At 32.4% G+C, this 25,815-nt stretch overlaps 1 protein-coding gene and 1 long non-coding RNA gene across 2 annotated transcripts in view; one reads left to right on the forward strand and one right to left on the reverse strand.

The window, feature by feature from the left end:
* The window catches only part of LOC133185339 (vacuolar protein sorting-associated protein 16 homolog), a 765,182-nt gene that overhangs the window by 347,847 nt on the left and 391,520 nt on the right, over positions 1-25,815 (forward strand). The window lies entirely within an intron of this gene.
* LOC133185527 (uncharacterized) lies at positions 6,827-11,457 on the reverse strand. Its single transcript, XR_009720911.1, has 3 exons — positions 11,236-11,457; positions 10,098-10,183; positions 6,827-7,446 (listed from the first exon to the last, which is right to left on the reverse strand). It is a non-coding gene; the product is annotated as an uncharacterized LOC133185527 (long non-coding RNA).

Consider the following 25,815-nt stretch of genomic DNA (forward strand, 5'->3'; position numbering starts at 1 on the left):
ATTTTGAATCACATATATTATTTTTGTATTTTTTCATCTGGAACAATTAAAAGTACAAAAAAGATATAAAATATGAAAATAATACAGTACACAAAAAAGTATGAAAAAACATAGAATGTATTAATCTTGTATTAATATGTATTGTTTTTGTATTTTTATCAGCATGAAGGATTGTATTTCAAAAATATCAAAAAAGTACAAGAATGATAGACAAAAAATACATTTAAATGCTTAAAATAATACAAAACAGAGTTTTAAAAACTACAAAAATGATCATGGGCAAAAAATTGTTATTTGAAGAAAAGGGGTTGGAGATCGAGGTTCTTAACAGCATCTATTGATTGTTATTCAAAAATCTTTTATTTATTTGAAATATTTGTTAAATAACAATTTGAGTAACTCAGTCAGATTACCTTTAATGTACAAATAGCTACCGTAATTTTTGGAAGATAGGACGATACTTTTTTCCTCAGAACCGCTGGGGTTGTCCTGTTTAACGAATCGTCCTATCTAAGGCTCAAGTTTACGAAAAATGCCCCAAAATCAGTAAAATTTACGTCAATTTTAAAGCAAATCGGTGCCATTTTTGTATTTTTATGCCCCGCCATGAATATGGCCGGGGCATATAGTGTTTGTCATGTCCGTCTTCCGTCCTTCCGTCCTTCTGTCCTTCCGTCTGTCCTTCCGTCACACTTTGCGTTTAGCTCTGTTCAAAGCTCAGTTTCAAAGAAACTATCCAAGATATTTTTATCAAACTTCATATGCTGATAGATATTGATGAGGGCTATGCAACTGCATCAACATTTTTTGACCTTGACCTTTCCTTTGACCTTGACCTCACTTTTCTTAAATTAGTGTTTAGCTCAGTTTTAAAGATACCATTCAAGATAGTGTAATCAAACTTCATATGTTGATACATACTGATGTAAGCTATTCAATTGCATCAACATTTTTTTGACCTTGACCTTTATTTTGACCTTGACCTCACTTTTCTTAAATTAATGTTTAGCTCTGTTTTAATGAAACCATTCAAGATATTTTTAACAAACTTCATATGCTGATACATACTGATGAGAGCTATTCAACTGCATCAACATTTTTTGACCTTGACCTTTCCCTTGACCTTGACCTCACTTTTCTTAAATTAGTGTCAAACTTCATATGCTGATACATACTGATGAGAGCTATTCAACTGCATCAATATTTTTTGACCTTGACCTTTCCTTTGACCTTGACCTCACTTTTCTTAAATTAGTGTTTAGCTCAGTTTTAAAGAAACCATTCATAATATTTTCATCAAACTTCATATGCTAATACATACTGATGTAACCTTTTCAACTGCATCAACATTTTTTGACCTTGACCTTTCCTTTGACCTTGACCTCACTTTTCTTAAATTAGTGTCAAACTTCATATGCTGATACATACTGATGAGAGCTATTCAACTGCATCAATATTTTTTGACCTTGACCTTTCCTTTGACCTTGACCTCACTTTTCTTAAATTAGTGTTTAGCTAAGTTTTAAAGAAACCATTCATAATATTTTCATCAAACTTCATATGTTAATACATACTGATGTAACCTTTTCAACTACATCAACATTTTTTGATCTTGACCTTTCCTTTGATCTTGACCTCACTTTTCTTAAATTAGTTTCTGAATCAAACGTCATATGCTGATACATACTGATGTAAGCTATTCAACTGCAGCAATATTTTTTGACCTTGACCTTTCCTTTGACCTTGACCTCACTTTTCTCAATTTGTGTTAAAATGTTGCATTACTAATATACCCTTGGCGGGGCATTCATGTCCTATGGACATATTTCTAGTTTAAAATTATTTTACCGAGAAAAAAAATAAACAATGAAGAATTAAATATTAATTCCATTGATTTCTTACAAAATATGTTCCATTAAATATCCGTCGATGTACAAATGAACTTAAAATATCATCTAGAAAATAATGTCTCAAAGTATATTTACAACATGCTGTGTCCATCTTGTTAAGTTGGAAGTCGCAATCGTTTACTAAAAATAAAACCGCAACCGTATCAAAGTTTAAAATACGGAAGAGTTTTCACAATCGCAACTGTAATCTTTTTTTTACCATTTATTTGTAACGATTAATTGAAATAGTATACCTAAATATTTTTTCATTTTCTTGTGATATTTATTTAAATGTAAAATGCATGAAATAAATTGTTGCCAGTGAATACCTAATTATATTTACCAAATATACCGCTTGTCATAACTATTTTGTTTTACATCCAAAGGGGTACACTGAATTATACAAAGATTGGCTTCTAATAGAATTTTAATTGTCGGACAGATAAAGGGATATGCACTGTGTACACAAAGGTGTTAACACCTGTGTTGGTTAAAACACCTGCAGGGCATGACTACCAGATCCACGTGCCGTTACAAGGGTATTAGTGCTATACATCATTGAACAAACAAAACTGTGAAATTCATGATGACTGTTAAATTATGAATGTACTTTATTTTTTACAACAATATCTCAAGCAAAATTATAGCATGTTGATATGATTAATTTCAATTGCTCACTGTTACATGTAATAGTCTATTGCGTGTTTTAGCAAATCACTGGACAAGAAATATAAAAATGGCGGTCATCAAAGTTAATATTGTACCCCGGTAAATAATGTCGGAATAAAAGAATGTGTCCACGATGTTCTAAAATGGAAATGATTATTGTTTTATTTCGGGTATTTCCCTAATTATAGCTGTTGTATACTACCGTATTTATGTGTTTAACGACAGAGTCAAACTACGACAGCATTGAACAGGCAAGTTGGAGAAAATACGTTATTTCACAATTCAAGGAAGCTTTAACTATGTTTGTAAAAAAAACACTATTAAAATGCTGTACTCATAAAAATACCTGTTTATTTTATCAATACGTTAATATCACAGGTTAAGTTAAAGAGGTTTACATGTTCTGATGCGTAGTATCTATGTAAGAATCTCTAGAAAATCGATAAACAAAACCTCGTCCTATCTTCCGAGTTCGTCCTATCAAAGGATTTTTTTTATAATTACGGCTGAAAATGAGCCTTTCGACCTATATACCCCATCGACATATACCCCAAAAATTACGGTAATTAAAAAGTAATTAATGTGGCCAGGCTACTGATTCAGCTACCAATTGTAGTCTTATCTTTCTTTTTACATATAATCTGCTCTTCAATAGTCTTGATCTTTTTCACAAGTTTAACTAATCCTGTTTTCTTTGTACTTTTACAAAATGTTTCAATCTTCTCTCTGCTTTGCTGTTTCTTTTGCATGGAAAAAAGTAGAGGAGTGTTTACTTTGTTGCAGAAGTCCATCTTCAAATCACACAACCTGTCATCTCATCTGACTTCATCACTGTGAAATATAGAACAGAATGATATAATAATTAAATTTAATGAACCATTACCTCAACAAAACACACATTTTCACATCCAAAATAATTCTCTATAGATTTTGTTTAGCTCACACACCTGCAATACTTTCTTGAGAGGTATCTTCTTCCTCCATGACTAATCAGCTTTTCTTCAATGTTCTGCTGACTAAAATTAATAATAATTATAAACTGAAATTCCAAAAGATCCAGTGGAGTTCACCAAATTCCATACAATTGTACCATTGAAATTACCTTTCTTTAATCTAGGGTTTCTTAGGGGACAACCATTTGATTTGACAATCTGGAGAAGAAAAGGGGGGGGGGGCTGATTTATAAAATATTTTTTAAAAAATATTTGTAATAAACAATCTGTCCTTGAAAATGTTGAAAGAGTAAACAAAATGTGTGCCCCAATGTTATTTAAATGAACTGCCCCCTCCCCGAACCCAACCTACCCCCCCCCCCCCCCAACGAAAAAATTTGAGTTTATAGAAATTACAGAATTGTTTTTGAAGGGAAAATAAATAATTTGTTTCTGGTAAACTTGAAAAAATTGGAATGAATTAGAACTAGGAAGCCGAAGGCTTGAAAATTACCCCTATCTTTCACCCCTCCCTCCCCAATCAGAATTTATCACAAAAACCCTTGTTCCCCACATGGCCAATAACCGTACTATTTTATCTTTCTACAATACTACAAAATGGGTAAAAAAAGGCATTCTTTGATCCTCTATCTTTGTACTAAGTTATTATTTAAAAAAGTAAAACTTTAATGTGCTAAAATATACATAATCTTACCGCAACTGATGTTGTTTATACCAGAAAAGTCCTGATATGATGCCTAAAAAACGTCAGTCTCCTTATGTATTCGCTTTCCTTGGTTCATATATATGATCCTGTTTACCATGATTATGCTGAACTTCTGTTTTTCGATCCATTTTACTCGTGAGCAAATGCTAGATTATTCAAAATCACCTCCAGCTTTCTCAACACGTCCCGGGAAGAATTTTCAAAATGGCGTGGGTGAAATATTGTTGACTAATCAGAGAACAGTACGGAAGAGTTTTAAAATCTGACCAATCATATTGTGTCATATATACGAAAATTACCGATGTTGAGATCGGAACAGTTAGAGAAAACATATTTACATGGTTTTAAATATCTTGAATCAAGTGAACAAACCTAAAATTATGTTAGAAAAAAACGATGTTCAATTTAATCATCAGAATCATTCTTTTATTCCTTACGGAATTTACCGATTACGAAACATCGTTATTCCCGGTCATCATTTCCGCTGAGAGCAGCCATTTTTATATTCAAGTTGACCTGTGAAGTAGACCATAAAGTTCAAATATAATGATCAAAACGAGCGGGAGATACATAATATATAGCCTTTTTGACGGACAACTTAACTCATACATACGGTACCAGAGATTGAATTAATGTTTAACAACTATCCTTTACACCAATTTCACAACATTTTCTATATTATTTTATGAAATTCTTTCGTAATAATTTCTTCTTTATTTTTTTTGAAAGCGGATATTTAAATAGTTCTATTCCATGTAATTGTAATACGTACTGAATTAAATATAATGTATACTAAATTGAGTTGTATAGTCAAGAAAACATCGTAGGTACTGTAATTAGTGGAACTTTCCATGTTGTTGTTTACACGGATAAATCATATTATTTCTTAGACACCCCTACCAATGTTATTGTTATTTAAATTTACATCACGTGGTTTTTCTTGAACTAGTCAAAGGTCATTAGGTTCGCAGTAAAGGAGTGCCTTCACACCTATAGTCTGTTTTCTGTATAAAACTCATGACTCAAGACATACCAAAGTCCTGTATATATACATGTGTAACTATGTAAACGATTTCATCCAGTTTTCAAAGCAGATCCACGCAAAAGTCATTGTCATCATTTCAATATATTAACAGATTATACTTCATCTGACTTTCAACATTCTATATATTCATTTGCATTTTCTACTGTAATGAATATTATTTAATTCCTTGAGAAATATACATCAAACTTATGCATGTTATAAAACAATTTTTCCCTCATCATGTTTCAGGAATTTCTAATAGTACAGGCCCCTAGCAACGGTTTCAAAAGTGGGTGGGGGCAACTTCCAAAAAATCTGACAAGGAAAAAAAAAAGTGCCCCCCCCCCCCCCGCATTCTACGGGCCTGTAGTAGGGTTCCAATATCTGAAAACCCCTTCCAGGCATGGATGTGTGTGTGGGGGAGGGTGGAGGTCCCTGGGATGTTCATAGCTATATATTACATTTAATAATAAAGAACCTGTAACTTATATGACTTGGATCCTCCTCGGAACCATGGTCCTCTACACATGGCAAGTTGGTTAGAAAAGTCGTAAACACACAGGAAACTAAAGCAGCTTGTTCCTGAAAAGTGCCCTCTCCCCACAAATACTTTTTTTTAGTTTTTACATGATTTCTTTTTTTTTTAACTTTCCAACTTCTTTTTATTGGAGGGAGGGGGACCCATCCATCCCCCTTTCCGATATTTTTGCCGGATCCTGGAATTCTTCCCCCAAAAGGATTTGGGGGGGGGGGGGGGTACATACACACACACCCTAGGAAGAATTATAAAGTGGTAAAAACAGGGGCTTAAAATCAAGTATAACCCCAAAAATAACTATAAAATAACTATAATTTATGCCTAGTATTTATTTTTTTAGCAAACTTTATAATTCTTCAGGGAGGTAGAGAAGGGGAGGGGTCATTAGAACCCCTACAAGCTTTTTCTAGATTTCCAAAATATACTTAATTGTCATTTCAATGGTATATCTGTGGATTTGAAAAATATTGGTGTTTGTACTGAAAAAAGTATCAAATGAACATTTCAAGAAGAAAACAAAATCTTATCCCAAAGGAATGGTGTTCTTTAGGCACAGTATTTCTGCAAAACACACAAAACAGCTTTAAATCTGGAGGGTGGGGGTTGTCAGATTTTGCAATAACATACCATACTATTCTAGTCTGCCCCTTTTAAATCTGGCTGTTACATGTAGGTGTCAGTTGACCAAACTGACACATGACCTCCCCCAGGTCAAGGTGAGCTAAAATTCTTCACATATCTATTAAAAGGAATCCTTATTGTATGTGTTTTTACCATAGAACCCAGGGTTGTTTTAACACTTAAAAATCTAGAATATAAACATGTAGGGTTCCTTCTACAACCATTAAACTTATGTCATTCCTGGACAAAGATCCAAAAACATGTTTTCTAAATATTACCATGCATATAAAATTTTATTACCCATTTTTTCCACTCTGTAAAATATTTTTAACCTCTGTTTTGGCAAAACACTGACCACAGCTCCAATGATTACAGGGTTTAATATACATGATTTAAAAACACTGTTTAATATAATGACTTAGTTTATTTCAACATAATTGAATACTTGTACAGAAGATTGACAGATGTTTAACACAATGAGGAAAGTTAACATATATATAAATTTTATGTTCTTAAGCTTTTAGCAAAACAGTCATACGTGTCATTGATACTAAAAGATATTTTTCCACTGTGAACGAGGGAAATAACTCTGGGAAGACCAATAATTTGTGTACAATATATGTAAATAGTTTGATAGTAGCAATTAATTTCATTTGTGATATATACTTGTATTAAGGTCATATACTATGCTTGAATTCAAATCGGCAGAATTCAGAACAAAACCTCTCCCACTCTCTGAAATAATACTGATTAAGAATCTGTAGTCAAGGGAGATAATTCAATAAAAAGCCATATAAGCTACAATCTTCATGTTAAAAATTTTTGTTGTAAAATTGTAGTTTATCACTGCAGTATTTCAATGACAGAAAAAAAGAAAGGATTATAAACTTCTATTATTCATATTTACATCAGAAAGATCTGCTAGCATGTGTTTCATTCTGTGATTGTCTTCTTCTTTTTTTATCTTCTGACTGTGTACACAAAGAAAGGTCTCAACTGGAATCTTAAGGCAGTGCTGATGCTGTCTTCTTTCATAAATGCATGATCTAGATTTAAAAAAAAACAAACAAAATCATTACCAATTCAAAGATTACACATGTATCACATCAGTCTGTTCTTGTATTACTCAAATCTAGTAGCTTAATAATTTCACAATAATTTGTGTTAAATGATTGACTATAGGCCTATGGACCATGATGCTCATCTGTGACATGTCAAATGAAGATGAAATATGACCATAAATTTAAACCAAAAGACCAAGAAATGGCAGGAATTCCACATTTAATTCACAAATCATATATATATCCACCCCCTATATACTGATTTGACATTGTCTGCATATTGTTTTCAATTCAAGTTGGATGATTTATGACCTCATCCATTGCCCTTAGGTTTGAGGCAAATATGACTGTACATATTAACAAGAATCAGCAATCAAAAACATTTGTAAGTTCTGGATATTGTTGGAGTTCTTCAAATTCACTAATTATCATGCACTTAATTCTTGAAGAAATATGCAGATCTCATTCAAAACTTAAATGTCCCATGGCAAAGTGGAAGGCAGTTATTTAGCAGTTCCTTAACCTTAACAGTTGAACCATCTTAGCAGTTTCTAAACCTTCTCTGCACTGCTTATGGCATGTTGGGCCCACAATAAACCTTTGAATAAAATAGGCAGTTTTCTAAGCCTTAACAGTTGTTAGGCAGTTTTGGGCAGTTCGTTAGCAGTTCATAGGCAGTTCATCAGCAGTTTTTTTGGTAAGATTTTTCAGGACTGGTTGCTCCCTTAGATATAACTGTTTAGGTACTGCTTATTAAACTGTAAAGCTTCTGTTTTTGTACTGCTTAGTTAACTGTTAGACAACTGCTTAATATATGTACTGATAATTAACTAGCTGTGAAGCAATCTCATTTTGAGGACATGCACATATTTCCTGAAAACTGTAATTTTTAACAGAAATATAATCCATTAATTGGGCCAATTTTAAACACACAATTTATATAACTCATAATACTACAAATGTTAAAACAATCCACATTATGAAAATTAATTAATCCATGTACTTGTAAGCTACATCGACAATTTCAATATCAATTAATATAGATAAAAAAGGTACATTTTTTTTTCTAAAACATTAGTTTTGGATAAATAAAAAAGATTTTCAGCTTATTGTAGTTAAATGGAATTGAGTCAGTGATTCTAAAAAGGTGCACTGGAAATATAATAGATGAGACATATACCATATTGAAATTGGGATGATTCAAGCAGTACAAATTAATTGTTAATTACCTCTCTTATTTAAGAGCACTTATAAAATATAGTGTACCTACCAGATATTATATGTCTGCATCATAATTTCAATTAAAACTTTGTGGCCAGCAGGCCCCCTTTTCATGACTCTATTTCCTTTTGTCCAACTACACAACATGGCAGCCAAAATTCAATTTTGGCAGTCAGTTGTTTGGTTCCTTTTGTGTATATTTATTGATCATTGAGCCCAACATTGGAATTTATCTTGATCCCAATCAAATTGAATGTTTACTGCTAAGGAAACTGCTTACATACTGCTAACAAAACTGTTCCTTCCCCCAGTAGGGGTAAAGCTTAAACATACTGCTAAGGAAACTGCTTACTGCTTAGAAGACTGCTTATGAAAACTGTTTACTCCCCAGTCATTAGCAGTTATGAAACAACAGTAAAAATCAAACTGCCTGAAACTGCTTGAAAACTGCTTGAAATTCATAAAACTGCTGAAGTACTGCTTCATAACTGCCTATATAGGCAGTTCATTTTTCCATGGGGTTCTTTAGCCATGCTGTCCCATTCGAGAAATAAATTCAACATCACATTAAAAAAACACTGAGCATCCTCCACATAATGTTCTTTATGGAATTAAGGACATTGGCAAGGTTACTTCCTTTAACATCTATATATTATTATTCATAATGGTCAACAATCAGAACATCACTCGGCCTTAATCCATCAAGGCAAGAAATCTTGACTTGATGCAAAGGGCCAAGTGATATTCCAATTGAATGGTCAAGAGACTGGTTGACTGTTTCTATTATGTAATTTACTTCATTAGAAACAAATTGTCATAAAATATTGGTATGGATTTGTTTTTAATTTTTATTCATAGTTACTAAATGGTTCCTTCTTCACATGACCTAAGAACTGTTCTCATCCGGTCTACCTTTCAGCATCTGTAACATCTTTGCCTTTCCCAGCATAGCTAAATTGGTAAATGACATTGGTTCTCTGTCCCCTAACACAATATACAAGAAAGCCATCACTACTTTTCTTTCTTCCTGTATAGATAATTTTACCGTTGAAGGAAGCATATGTGCTTTTGTTTACCTCTGTAACATACAATTAGAATTCTACATGGGAGATCACTCTCAATCACTATTTTATAAGGGAAAAAACACATGTATCTAACCTTTTTTCTTTGGAAAACCTTGCCTTGCCAATGTCCTTAAATGAACAAAAAGTGAAGCATTCTGCCATTTAATCCATCATTTCATCCAAACAACCTCTTAAAAGATTTTAAAATTTCTTTGTGGACAAAGGGATTAATACATTAAATAATGCATGTATTGAACCTTTCTCCATATATGCAATATCATCCCATATATTTACATGTATGTTTAAAATCAACAATATTACCATGATAACCTTGTCCAACTTATTATGTACCTTTGAAAGAGTTCTTTTTCCTCATCCTTCAAGTAGTTTTAATATCCACATCCACACTGATTTCAAAGCTTCTTTGTCATAAATACCTAAATAAATAGAGTAGAATATTTAGGCATCTGAAATAGTGTGTGTTATGATACTTTTATATGCTATGGTGACATCATAAAGTTAATGAGGTCACGTTTATGAACATTAACAAACGTACATTTGTTAAAGGTAGTTAGTTTTGTAATTGTCTGAATTAAAAAGCCATGAAGAGATAGAAAGCATTTACAGTTAAAATAATTCATTTGTGTTTTGTGAATTTTGACTTTTTCATTAGATATACCCGTATACATGTGTACCAGTACTTTACTGTACTTAAAAAATGGATTTTTCTCAAACTATACGATATCTTCTTATTTTTATTGCATTTAGAGATCTAGAGAGAAATGAAAATATTTGAAAGACAAAATCTAACATATGTTTAAACATTTTGAGTAATTATATATCTGTCAAATTTAGAACAATAAAGGATAAATGCTAACACAGGGCCCATGGCTCACCTGAATCACCTTGGCCCCTGCCCCTTTTTTATCATAATTTTTTTCCCCCATATTGTAGTCCACCCTTCCCCCATGGTCTTGATTTGAACAATCTTCAATCTGCACTACTTAAAAATGCTTGTATATACATGTATTTTATATCATTCATTTCATGGCCCTGGAGTTCTTGACAGATTTTCATATATCTAAAATCAAATGTAAAAATTGTATTCATACTGTACATGTGGACCTACCGTAGTAGGCTAGTGCCGAACCCATCAGGGCAATGATAACCAATCTATGCTATGTAAGGGAGCTTTTATGTCTGATCTGAAGTTAAACCAACATGTTTATTCATTATTAGTATCTTCCCCTTGGAAGGGGTCATTGCCCTTCCTTTCAACTTTTTTAAAACTTTAATTCCCTTTATTCAAGAATACTTTGTGCCAATTAAGTTGGTTGAAATTGGCAAATGGATCTGAAGAAGAGAATGTGAAAAGTTTACAAAGATGACACCAAGGACAACAATACTCACAATGAATGTATACACCAATACACAACAGACACATATTTCAATCAGAAACTTCTCTGAGCCTCTGGACCTATGGACTTACACTTTTGACAAAGCCTTCATATGTAGTACATTGAAATTGCCTCTGTATGTCTGGATGTGAGTGGGCTGTTACTTGAAATAAGGGTTCCCTCCCTGACTTGTGCTGAGGGATCTTGTAGATGACTGGTTGTCCAATCCCATACCTCCACTGTGTTTCAACATATAGGTAAGGGGCAATGGAAGTACAGTTCCAGAACTCTGTGAAATAACATTGCTGCAGAGACCTGAAAGTTATATTAAAATGTTTATCAACATGAATGTAAACGTTGTACAACATTGCATAAAACCCTATGGTATAACTTACAGTCAAGATCTAGTAAATACTGACTTTTTGGTGTGAGATCCATTATGACATCATAATTAATTTAAAGTAATAAACAAAATATAGGCCAAAATTTTCCTCAAATTCATTTTTTTTGAAACTTTGATATTTTGTTCTATGATACAAAATCTCTCTTTATATGTAACATGAAAGAAATTCAACCACATATTTTTTGCCTACATAGTTTGAAATATGGCCTTTCAGACCCCAGGCTGTAAGAAGATTGTGAAATCAGACATTTGACTAGAGAATGTGCCTTATTTGAGTAAAATATGATGTAAAACAAGAACATACGCAGCCCCAGAATTGAAAATTCACTTGCAAATATATGCTACACTTTAAGATCTCTTAAGTGAAAATGTATACTTCAATTTTTACAAAAAATCAACAGATTGATTGAAATGGATCACAGTTTAAAATGTGTCAAAATTAGGAAAATTGAACCAATGGTTTCGGATATTTTGGAAATTAAAAAAAAATTTCAATAGCAAACAAGTGAAAGATTCAGTAGATGACATCACAATATTTGACCTTTGACCTCTTAATATGACCTTGACCTTTATTTTTTACATAAGGAATGGAGATTTTATATAAATGTCCAAATATCAGCCCTCTACTATTTATGGATCAAAAGTTACACTGCATTTAATAACAGACTGTTATATTGCATTAAGACAGCATAAACACATTCTAAGCTTCCAAGTGACCAATATATTGGATGTCTCTAATTTTTAAAGAAAATATGACAAAAACATGTCATAGCTTATTATTTTACTTACAAAGATCATTGATTATTGACAATATAAGGATATTATTCTTTTTTCTCATGTAATTTTTAAGAAATTAGTTAAAATAGATTTTATGGGTGTTTTGTACTAACTTAAACTTACTTTTTTCTTTACTTTATGGCTATTATAACTATGTTGAAAATGAAACATTTTCATGGAATTCAATTTAAATCAAGTCAAAAGTAACCAAGATTCCTATATTTAGTTTAATTAATACCATTTTAAAGTAGAGGTAATTCATCAGAAGATATGAAAAAAATGTTTTCTGAGAGACTGTCAGCAATATTTATATATATAGTTCCTTGATCTGAGATGGAAAAGAAAACTCCCATATTAATACCTGATTTTCTTCATTTGTCATGGAAAATGGCAGTCTGAAATATGTTTTTTCCCTGAGTTTACCTAAAAATTATGGCCCAATACACCTTAATTAATAAGCTATGGTTATGAAGGATCAACAAAAGATTACATTCAATTTGCAAATTCAAGAAATCTCTAGGAACCTTTCATTTAATAGATCTTGGCCTTAATAATTTAACAAGAGGCCCATGGGCCACAACGCTCACCTGAGTATATTTGGCCCTGCTGTTCTTCACCAGATTTTCTCCCTTGTAATATGTAATGTGTCACACCCTACCCCCGGGGGTCATGATTTGAACAATTTAGAATCTACACTATGCAAGGATGTTTCCATTTAAGTTGTAGCTTTTCTGGTCAAGTGGTTCTTAAAAAAAGGCTTTTAAATATTTTTCCTATATATTTCAATGTAAAATTTGAATCCCTACTTTGGCCCACCCTACCCCTAGGAGTCATGATTTGAACAATTTAGAATCTACACTATACCAGGATGCTTCCATATAAGTTTCAGCATTTCTGGCCCAGTGGTTCTTGAGAAGAAGATTTTTAAAGATTTTTCTTATGTATTTCAATGTAAAACTTCGATTCCCTATTGTGGCCCTGCCCTACCCCCGGGGGTCATGATTTGAACAATTTAGAATCTACACTACCCCAGGATGCTTCCATATCAGTTTCAGCTTTTATGGTCAAGTGGTTCTTGAGAAGAAGATTTTTTAAGATTTTTTTTATATATTTTAATGTAAAATTTGGATTCCCTATTGTGGCCCCGCCCTACCCCCAGGGGTCATGATTTGAACAATTTAGGATCTACACTACCCCAGAATGCTTCCATATAAGTTTCAGCTTTTCTGGCCCAGTGGTTCTTGAGAAAAAGATTTTTTAAGATTATTCATATATATTTCAATGTAAAACTTAGATTCCCTATTGTGGCCCCGCCCTACCCCCCGGGGGTCATGATTTGAACAATTTAGAATCTACACTACCCCAGGATGCTTCCATATAAGTTTCAGCTTTTCTGGCCCTGTGGTTCTTGAGAAGAAGATTTTTAAAGATTTTTCCTATATATTTCAATGTAAAACTTGGATTCCCTATTGTGGCCCAGCCCTACCCCCGGGGGTCATGATTTGAACAATTTAGGATCTACACTACCCCAGAATGCTTCCATATAAGTTTCAGCTTTTCTGGCCCAGTGGTTCTTGAGAAAAAGTTTTTTTAAGATTATTCATATATATTTCAATGTAAAACTTAGATTCCCTATTGTGGCCCCGCCCTACCCCCCGGGGGTCATGATTTGAACAATTTAGAATCTACACTACCCCAGGATGCTTCCATATAAGTTTCAGCTTTTCTGGCCCTGTGGTTCTTGAGAAGAAGATTTTTTAAGATTTTTCCTATATATTTCAATGTAAAACTTGGATTCCCTATTGTGGCCCAGCCCTACCCCCGGGGGTCATGATTTTAACAATTTAGAATCTACACTATCCCAGGATGCTTCCACATAAGTTTCAGCTTTTCTGGCCCAGTGGTTCTTGAGAAAAAGATTTTTTAATGACCCCACCCTATTTTTGTCTTTTCTTGATTATCTCCTCTTGTAAGGGGACTTGGCCCTTTATTTTAACAATTTACACTTCCCTTCACCCAAGGATACTTTGTACCAAGTTTGGTTAAAATTGGCCCAGTGGTTCTTGAGAAGAATTTGAAAATGTGAAAAGTTTACAGACAGACGGACAGACGATGGACAACTGGTGATCAGAAAAGCTCACTTGAGCTTTCAGCTCAGGTGAGCTAAAAATGTGTGAAATAGCACATAAAAAATTCAGTAGTCAGTACAAGACCAGACAAACAGCTTGTGTATAAATTTTAAAAGATGTCAGATGTATTAATTTGGTGCAGTTTTTTGCTACAAAACACTTATACAATTTAAGAAATGTTTCATTTATATCTAGTTTTGTTAAAATTGACTTCAGAGATGATAGTTTTTAAAAACAAATTTTGTAAAATTGTACATGTATTTATATCGAATTTGAACTGTTCAAATTCGATATAAATACTTGTACAATTTTACAAAATTTGTTTTTAAAAACTATCATCTCTGAAGTCAATTTTAACAAAACAGCACAAGATTACGACCAATAGATTACTTTCTACGTGTTCAGAACTTCTGAACACATTGAAAGTAATCTATTGGTCATAATCTTGTGCTGTTCAGTGCTGCATAAAAGATTATTTTCCCTCTTTTTTACTTTTTAACATGTTTAAATAACTATATATACAAGCACACACATATATCTATCACCTTAATCATAAAAAAGGCACATGCACAGATTCAGGTGGGGGCACTCCTGGCACTAGCCCCTTCTAAAACCAAAAAAAAAAATGTTTCAGATTTATATTGTTTTCTCTGTCATATGCGGATTTAATAAAATTCAAATTAGAGTCATTTTAAGGTTCTCTAATTGCTGATTCTCATGAATTTCAGGGGCTTTACCTCCTACCTAACACTGTCCTTGATCCTTTAAGGACATTGGTGGTACCTGGAGACCCCTCCCCAACTAAAAGTGTGTGCCCTCTTTAATGCAAAATCCTGCATCTGTCCTTGTAAAAGTCATTTATTTCAAAGTAAACTTAGATTATGATAAGTAATATTACGGATTGTAACAGCATGTTAGATACATCTTTTGTATTCAGGTACCAAAATCATATTCTCTACATAACTTTGTTCACATTTGTCTGCTTCTGATTACATGCAAAGATGTCATTATTATTGTAAATATAGGTGCATAGCTAATTAAAATGGAATTTGATATAGATGGGGTATGAAATTTCCAAAATCTTAAACCTTACCCCGGGATCAACTTTCAACAAAGAATTACTATAAAAATATCAAATATAAAAAGCTCAGTGTCTGCATAATGTTTCAGGTTTGGGAATAAAAGTGATAACAATAATCAGTGAATTAATCAGAACATGAATTTTATTCTTTAATACATAAGTCAGTCATTCTACGATGAATGGACCAATTCAGAGCATAAAACATGAAAAAAATAATTGTTTCAAATAGCAAAATGAACATCATAATTCTCTAAAGGACATATCAGTGAACATGAAAACAAAGAATCGTCCACAAATCTGGTATTGTTAACTTTTTACAACAATTTAAAGCTACCATTGATTTTAAGGTAATGTTACGGAAGTTAATACTTGATTAAGTCTTATTATTTTTTAAATAAAGCTGAATTTGACCAATTTTTCGTTTCTAATGTTCAGTAAAGAACGCTAAAGTATGATTCATGAAGTCTCGCATGAATCTGAATTTAAATTAAATTTAAATTTTCAGGAAAATTATCGTTACGAAGTTAATCATTATGGAAGTTAATTCCCAGCAATAAAAGTTAAAATTCTCTTCAATAGTTAAAATCGAAGTTTGTTTTAGGATATTAAACAAAAGTATGAAGCATTTCGCTCCCAAAATAATAATTCTTTATCTTTCATGCAAAAACTTTTCTGAATTACCGTTACGGAAGTTAAATTTTTAAGAGAGACAACTGTTTTTGTCTAATTCATTTTGTTAGGTCTAAAAAGTAATCGTCTAAAATAGCTGATTTGCAACTAGAATCGATGATATAAGGTTCCGTGGTCACTTTCAGATAAGTTTCAGTTCTTTTTGAAATCTGCATTCTATGCGTGAAATTTAAAACAAAATCGTTACGGAAGTTAATCGATATTAAGCGACATGCTTATGATTTTGGATGAAAGGAGATCCATGCCTTTCTTTGCTAGAAGTGGTTTGATTTCTTTTTATAAATGATAAAAGACATTTTTTAACATTCATTGCAATCTATTCGGAGCAATTTTACGGCTGAAAATTTCATCTTGAAATTTGTAAATAAATGAAGCGACATTAAGATTTGCAGTGGAATACGTTTTTCAACATTACATTATGTTCATATCAAAACTTTAACTGCATATATATCGGTGAATATTTACAAAACCATGTGTGTATGTTAAGTCTTAGAGTTGAAATCGATCATTAAATTTATAGTTAAGATATTACAACGGTAAATTTGTAAGCGACATAAAAAATTCTTAATTGGTCATGTTTTTGTAGAATGACTGAAGTATGGTATAGTTTTGAGTTTAACCTTTATCAAGTTTAATATATACATTCACTGCATGATGATCTCTCTCTACTGATCATTCATCATGTGGACACATGGGCATAGTCTCGAGTATTAGCTTTAAGGCTGTGTTATAATAGAGCAAAATATTTCAATACAATACAATGCAATATTTTATTGAGCGATATATTGGATTCTTTAACAAGTCTATCAAAATAGTCGTATAAATCATTTAACACATGTTTAATACATGAATTTTATTAAAACTAATTGTTTTGCAACTTATTTTAAAGTTATTGTCTCAAAGTCATTACAAATTACACTTCAAATTCAAACTTTTAACGACTGTTATTGTCAAATACAGTTGTCTATGTATTTTTTAATAAATATCTAAGATGTGTTACGTCCTCAATGATTATATCATTATTTATCAATTTTAATTCAAAACAGTTAAATCCAATCTAATTGGTGATTGAAATTCCCAACTTTTTCACAAAGTTATATGAAAAACTGCCTGCCCAATACATATTCGAAGCTTTTTTTTTACAATAAGATACATTCTTGAATATCGATACATACTGATATATCGATATATTGATACAGCCTTAGCAAGTTTAGCTATGCAATTAAAATATTAGAGAGCTAGGTTGAGATTTCATACATATACAGGTACATCTAGTAGGAGAATTCCCTAAATTTCTCGCGTATTATGTCATCAGTTTTGGTGTTGATAAGTTTTCTACATGTTCCTTCAACTTGTAAAAAGGCAGATGATCTACACGTAGGTGTAAACTTGTAGCTTTTTCAATAAAAATCTAGTCAATTTATGTGTGAAACTGTTATTGCTGTCCATTATTAAGGATGTTAAGTTTCATGAACACTTACTTTAACTAACTAAAGTCAAACTAATGTCACAAAACTACAAATTAGTTGAAACATGCAGAGACACCGATTGCAGTCTACACGTTCATGTTACACGTCATTAAAATCTCAACAGACAAATTACAAAAAACGTGACATGTACGTCAAAGTTTGTGCACATGTACACGTACTCGTACAAGTTTAAAATCTCAACCTCTCTATTACTATAATTTTTCATTTATTTTTTGAGTGAGAGAGAGAGAGAGAGAGAGATGGAGAGAGAAAGACATGTTTATTAATTTAGTTGTATGATCACCAGCTGATCACCTGACAGATGTACATTGACCACCTCTTATATTTTTAATGTCACACTCATTTTATATTCATTTAAGCATTTCTTCACAATGTTATTCATATCACATGCAATCAGCTGAGAAATTACCAGTATGAGTGTGAGTATCAGCTGTTGTAAAAAGTAAAACAGACTATAACATTTTCTGCACACTGAATCATTTTTCACTTTTTTAATACTATGCTAAAATATTTCACAACACCAAGAACAATATCAATTATTTTGTATAATATTTTAAAAAACATTAACAAGCCCAATTAAAGTATTTTTATAACTTCAAAAGATTTTTCTTTTTCCACCACGTTGGAGGCATGTAAACAAAGGACGATAACTCTAAATATATATGATTTACCGTTTCTCATTGCAAGTGTTCGAGGCGAAAGAATTCGAGAAATAAGGACTAAATGAATCAATTTTTATGTGCAAAAGAATGTTTAAGTGAATAAAGGTAAATAAATCCAAAACCACACACCCAGTTCCTGTCTTAATCTAACAGGAACTGGTGCAGATCTCGTACAGTCTCGAGGCTGGTCTCGTTAGAGGTCAAATCGTCCCCTCGGATGTTATGCTACACTTAACAACGATAAAGAATATCATCCGAACACATTGGTAGGGGTGTTAGAGTAGTATAACATGTACTCGTCTATTGTTAGCCTGCAGGTGGCCACCTGTGCTGTTGGCGATAGTTGTAAACACTCGGTTGTAAACAAGCTGTAAAATTTTCAACACAAAAGAAAGTCTGAAACTCTGAAACTTCAAAATTTACCGCGTGTTTACAAGTATCATGTACAGCACAGGTGTCCCCTTAGACGTATCTATCCCTTTCCAAATGACAATTTCACACCTAGTAAAGACATGTTTTAAACATGAAATTGTTTAGTCAACAAATTTAAACTACTGAAGTTTTCTGTTCTAAATAGCAATTAAATGTAAATAGTATAAAAGCAACCTTTTATAGCAGTGGTCTTAATTAATAAAATCTGAGAAAAAATATTAATTCCAACAGACTTATTGCAAGGACATTCTGTAAATTTTCCTAAGTTCAAAGAAATACAAATTTCAGTAAAAGAAAACACTAAGTCCAAAATAAATATAAAAAAAAAAATACATACTGACTGTATAGTATTTTTTGAAAAATTATTAAGTCCAAATTTAATACAAAAATAATACAGACTAACTATGTAATTTTCTGTAAAATTACTAAGTTCAATTTTAATACAAAAATAATACAGATTAACTGTATGTAATTTTCTGTAAAATTACTAAGTTCAATTTTAATACAGAAAAAATACACTCGAAAAAAACTAAGTCCACAAAAATACAAAAATGATATACTGAAAATAATCTAAGTCCCAAAAAATACAAAAATAATACCCTGTAAAAAATCAAAGTCGGATTTTAATACAAAAATAATCTACCTATTTTTTGGTGATACAAAAAAAATATATTTTTTCTGTATTAATTTTAAACAATACGAAAATGATTGTATTAAAAATATATTAAAAATATACTTTTATGTATTATTTTTTGATATGGGTCAGCATTTGAAGTGAAAGTTTGGGGGGTTGTTCGGATGAGACCATTATCCTCGAACATCTATGTTATAAAAATTATAATAGGCCATGTGTCACAGTATATGCTCGCTCAAAGAAGAATTCGGAGAATATTTCACTTTAATGGAGATATGGATAAATATAAACAAAATACCTTTAAAATGACAAAGATTGTATGTTTGAATTGTGGTTGAAAGCGCCAACTGAAGAGGGAGACCACACTTCTGGCAGGCTCGCAAGACACCAAGCTCCACAATTCTCTGACCCTCTGTCCATCCAATGCTTTGCATGAGCTGGTACAATCTCTTCATGATCCACAACTTGAAAACTGGGAGTGCCACACCCTTCATCTATTGAATATTTATTTAAAAACAAACTTGAAAGTACTTTTTAAGATTTGAGATACTTTTTTCAAATGTAATTTGTATATAAAACAAAAATTGTATGCATTCCATTAGCTCAAGATTTGAGACTTAACTGATACTGATACAGAACTGGTTATCTTTTTTCATACCTGTATGTACAATTATCAGTAATGAATTTAATACATAAATACTTTAACATTAAGTCTCTTGTCATTTGACCAAAGTATACCGATATGACCTCGAATGTGATCCTGACTTTCACTATGAATTGAATTTGAATTTTTTTGACTTCCCATTGAAACTTTCCATGGAAGTTATTAATAAATCACAAGAAACTGTGTTGTCAAATGATCTTGAAATAAGACCCCTTAACGTAAATAGAAAAATATATATATGTTAACTTTATGCAGACCAACATTTTGTTTTCCACACCACAACCCTAACCTTACTTTTTTCATATATACATTTGTATCCCTTATCAATCCTCACAGTGTATATAAATAAAGATAAAGGAATTAATCTGAAATAAAATTACAGTATTAAAATCCTTTTGCAATGAAAGTTTAACTTTGATGGTCAATTAAAGTTTAACATTTGACTTGACTTGTCTACCAATTTTGCACTGCACTGCATGCCCATGGTGGTGACCCATGCAGTATTCACATGTTTTTGTTCAAAGTTTTCTACACAATTTGAATTAGTATTATGAATCAAATTCATTCAATTTTAAAGACATATTTTCCAACAGAAAATCTCTTCTATTCATACCTGGGGCCTGAGGGGTGGGGCTAAAACCACCAAAAATAATGCAATCTTTAAAAATCTTCTTCTTTACTCCTGGACATCAAGCAGTCAAACTGTTGGCATCATTGTAATAAGCATTGAGCCCTCTACCAAAATTGTGAAATTCATGGCCCCAGGGTCAGGGGTTCTGGTCCCAGGGTGGGGCTATATAGATCATAAAGTGAAAGTGTGTTATTTCTTTGAAAATCTTCTTCTCTGCTCCTGGGTATTAAATAAAGTTACTAAGTACATAGTTATGATGAGCAAGAGTGCCTCTTCCAAAATTGTGAAATTCATGGCCGCAGGGTCAGGGGTTCTGGTGTTAGAGCGGGGCTCTATTGATTATATAGTGAAAATTCATTAATTCTTTGAAAATCTTCTTCTCTGCTCCTGGGTATCAAATAAAGGAACTAAGTACATAGTTATGATAAGCAAGAGTGCCTCTTTCAAAATTGTGAAATTCATGGCCCCAGGGTCAGGGGTTCTGGTGTTAGGGCGGGGCTCTATAGATTATTTAGTGAAAAAGCATTAATTCTTTGAAAACCTTCTTCTTTGCTCCTGCGTATTAAATAAAGTAACTAAGTACATAGTTATGATGAGCTAAAGTGCCTTTTTAAAAATTGTGAATTTCATGGCCCCAGGGTCAGGGGTTCTGGTGTTAGGGCGGGGCTCTATTGATTATATAGTGAAAATGCATTAATTCTTTGAAAATCTTCTTCTCTGCTTCTGGATATTTAATAAAGTAACTAAGTACATAGTTATGATGAGCAAGAGTGCCTCTTCCAAAATTGTGAATTTCATGGTCCCAGGGTCAGGGGTTCTGGTGTTAGGGCGGGGCTCTATCGACTATATAGTGAAAATGCATTAATTCTTTGAAAATCTTCTCCTCTGCTCCTGGGCATTAAGGTGATAAACTAAGTACAAAGTTATGATGAGGAGGTGGGCCACCTCCAGAATTGTGAAAGCCATGGCCCCTGGGTCAGGGGTTCTTGTGTTAGGGCGGGGCTCTATTGATTATATAGTGAAAATGCTTTAATTCTTTGAAAATCTTCTTCTCTGCTCCTGGGTATTATTTAAACAAACTAAGTGCATGGTTATGATGCATAAGGATGCCTTTTCAAAAATTGTGAATTTCATGGCCCCAGGGTCAGGGGTTCTGGTGTTAGGGAGGGGCTCTATTGATTATATAGTGAAAATGCATTGATTCTTTGAAAATCTTCTTCTCTGCTACTGGAGACTATTTAAACAAACTAAGTGCATGGTTATAATGCATAAGGATGCCTCTTCCAAAATTGTGAATTTCATGGCCCCAGGGTCAGGGGTTCTGGTGTTAGGGCGGGGCTCTATTGATTATATAGTGAAAATGCATTGATTCTTTGAAAATCTTCTTCTCTGCTATTGGAGATTATTTTAACAAACTAAGTGCATGATTATGATAGACAAGGATGCCTCTTCCAAAATTTTTAAATATATCGCCTCAGTTTTGGGGGTTCTTGAGGGGAGGGGGGGGGGCTCTATTGATTATATAGTGAAAAAGCATTAATTCTATTAATTAATCATTAATTAATCCTTTCGGCTCCTTAGTGTTGAGCTGATAAATAAATTGCTTAGCTATGATAAAAATGGGAGCTTCAAACAGAATTTTTAAATCTTGTGGTCCTTGGGTCAGGGGTTCTGGCATAACGGGGGGGGGGGGGGGGGGGCTTTTGATAATATAGTGGAAAAGTGTTAATTCTTTGAAGTCCATAGTAATGATGATGAGGGTAACTCTTCCAAATTTGTAAATTTCTTGACCCTTGGTCTTGGGTTCTGGTGTTAGGGTAAGGCTTTGTTGAATCTGTAGTGAAAATGCATTGTACCTGTGAAATTCTTCTCTGCTTCTTGGCATATTGGAAGCAAACTGAGTAAAAGTTTAAATGATATGAGTAAGCGTATTTCTACCAGATTTTTAAACATCTGGACCATTCGTCTAAGCATTCTGGTCCAGGGCAGGGCTCTATTAATTTGTATTCTACTGAGAGAAGTTATTTCCCTTTTCCATTCACCTTTGATAATTAATCACTGTAAATAATGTATTTGAAAGGTTAATAGAATAAGATAATTATGCAAGAATGTTTATCGTATAATTAAAAAAGTACTTTCTTAGTTTTAATAATCAGGTAGACCTGTAAGTAATAGATAAATTAAAAATAAGACAAAAATAACTTATCTTATTAAAAGTTCTTCAAAGACCATTAGAGAGGTCAATGCTAGAGGTCTTAATATGGGTTTATGAATAGTACAGAAGCACTAATAGTTTGTTAATAGGCTGCATGGTGATTAGTGTTAAGTGGGGGGCAGATTAGAACTCAATTTCTGAGTTGATAGTGAATACTAGACTAATTATTTTGTTGATCCTGATCTTCCTACTTCTCTTGTTTTCATTCCTCTGCTCTGCCTCTGGGTATTAAGTAATCAAAGTAAGCATGCTAACTGTATAGTTATGATGAGCAATAGTGCCTCTTTCAAAATTGTGAATTACATGGCCTCTGGTTTAAAATACAAACCAAATTCAATTGTTGGAAAGTTGTTACACAATACTCAGGTGACCTATAAGGCCCGTGGGCCTCTTGTTATCAATATAGATAAAATTGCACTATGTTGACATGGGTAAAAATTTTAAAATTTTCAGCTTTGAGTTTTCTGAAAACAATGCATGAAGGAAAATTGCTTTTCAAAAATTGTCTCCTGAGAATTTGCTATCACATATATATATATTTTGCATGGGGCTATATACCTAGAGTAATCTCTCTCTCTCTCTCTCTCTCTCTCTCTCTCTCTCTCTCTCTAACATCTACTTGAGTCAAAATTAAAGTGGAATTATAAGACAATTTTTTTAATTGATGACTTTTTAGGATTTTACACTAATTGGTACTGCAGCAAGAATGTTATCCCTCCCAGAAAAAAAAAATCGTCCCCTCGGATGTTATGCTACACTTAACAACGATAAAGAATATCATCCGAACACATTGGTAGGGGTGTTAGAGTAGTATAACATGTACTCGTCTATTGTTAGCCTGCAGGTGGCCACCTGTGCTGTTGGCGATAGTTGTAAACACTCGGTTGTAAACAAGCTGTAAAATTTTCAACACAAAAGAAAGTCTGAAACTCTGAAACTTCAAAATTTACCGCGTGTTTACAAGTATCATGTACAGCACAGGTGTCCCCTTAGACGTATCTATCCCTTTCCAAATGACAATTTCACACCTAGTAAAGACATGTTTTAAACATGAAATTGTTTAGTCAACAAATTTAAACTACTGAAGTTTTCTGTTCTAAATAGCAATTAAATGTAAATAGTATAAAAGCAACCTTTTATAGCAGTGGTCTTAATTAATAAAATCTGAGAAAAAATATTAATTCCAACAGACTTATTGCAAGGACATTCTGTAAATTTTCCTAAGTTCAAAGAAATACAAATTTCAGTAAAAGAAAACACTAAGTCCAAAATAAATATAAAAAAAAAAATACATACTGACTGTATAGTATTTTTTGAAAAATTATTAAGTCCAAATTTAATACAAAAATAATACAGACTAACTATGTAATTTTCTGTAAAATTACTAAGTTCAATTTTAATACAAAAATAATACAGATTAACTGTATGTAATTTTCTGTAAAATTACTAAGTTCAATTTTAATACAGAAAAAATACACTCGAAAAAAACTAAGTCCACAAAAATACAAAAATGATATACTGAAAATAATCTAAGTCCCAAAAAATACAAAAATAATACCCTGTAAAAAATCAAAGTCGGATTTTAATACAAAAATAATCTACCTATTTTTTGGTGATACAAAAAAAATATATTTTTTCTGTATTAATTTTAAACAATACGAAAATGATTGTATTAAAAATATATTAAAAATATACTTTTATGTATTATTTTTTGATATGGGTCAGCATTTGAAGTGAAAGTTTGGGGGGTTGTTCGGATGAGACCATTATCCTCGAACATCTATGTTATAAAAATTATAATAGGCCATGTGTCACAGTATATGCTCGCTCAAAGAAGAATTCGGAGAATATTTCACTTTAATGGAGATATGGATAAATATAAACAAAATACCTTTAAAATGACAAAGATTGTATGTTTGAATTGTGGTTGAAAGCGCCAACTGAAGAGGGAGACCACACTTCTGGCAGGCTCGCAAGACACCAAGCTCCACAATTCTCTGACCCTCTGTCCATCCAATGCTTTGCATGAGCTGGTACAATCTCTTCATGATCCACAACTTGAAAACTGGGAGTGCCACACCCTTCATCTATTGAATATTTATTTAAAAACAAACTTGAAAGTACTTTTTAAGATTTGAGATACTTTTTTCAAATGTAATTTGTATATAAAACAAAAATTGTATGCATTCCATTAGCTCAAGATTTGAGATTTAACTGATACTGATACAGAACTGGTTATCTTTTTTCATACCTGTATGTACAATTATCAGTAATGAATTTAATACATAAATATTTTAACATTAAGTCTCTTGTCATTTGACCAAAGTATACCGATATGACCTCGAATGTGATCCTGACTTTCACTATGAATTGAATTTGAATTTTTTTGACTTCCCATTGAAACTTTCCATGGAAGTTATTAATAAATCACAAGAAACTGTGTTGTCAAATGATCTTGAAATAAGACCCCTTAACGTAAATAGAAAAATATATATATGTTAACTTTATGCAGACCAACATTTTGTTTTCCACACCACAACCCTAACCTTACTTTTTTCATATATACATTTGTATCCCTTATCAATCCTCACAGTGTATATAAATAAAGATAAAGGAATTAATCTGAAATAAAATTACAGTATTAAAATCCTTTTGCAATGAAAGTTTAACTTTGATGGTCAATTAAAGTTTAACATTTGACTTGACTTGTCTACCAATTTTGCACTGCACTGCATGCCCATGGTGGTGACCCATGCAGTATTCACATGTTTTTGTTCAAAGTTTTCTACACAATTTGAATTAGTATTATGAATCAAATTCATTCAATTTTAAAGACATATTTTCCAACAGAAAATCTCTTCTAT

Source organism: Saccostrea echinata, unplaced genomic scaffold (genome assembly GCF_033153115.1).
Source record: "Saccostrea echinata isolate AGI-Se365-2 ecotype Australia unplaced genomic scaffold, CSIRO_AGI_Sech_v1 ptg000001l, whole genome shotgun sequence".
NCBI lineage: Eukaryota > Metazoa > Mollusca > Bivalvia > Ostreida > Ostreidae > Saccostrea > Saccostrea echinata.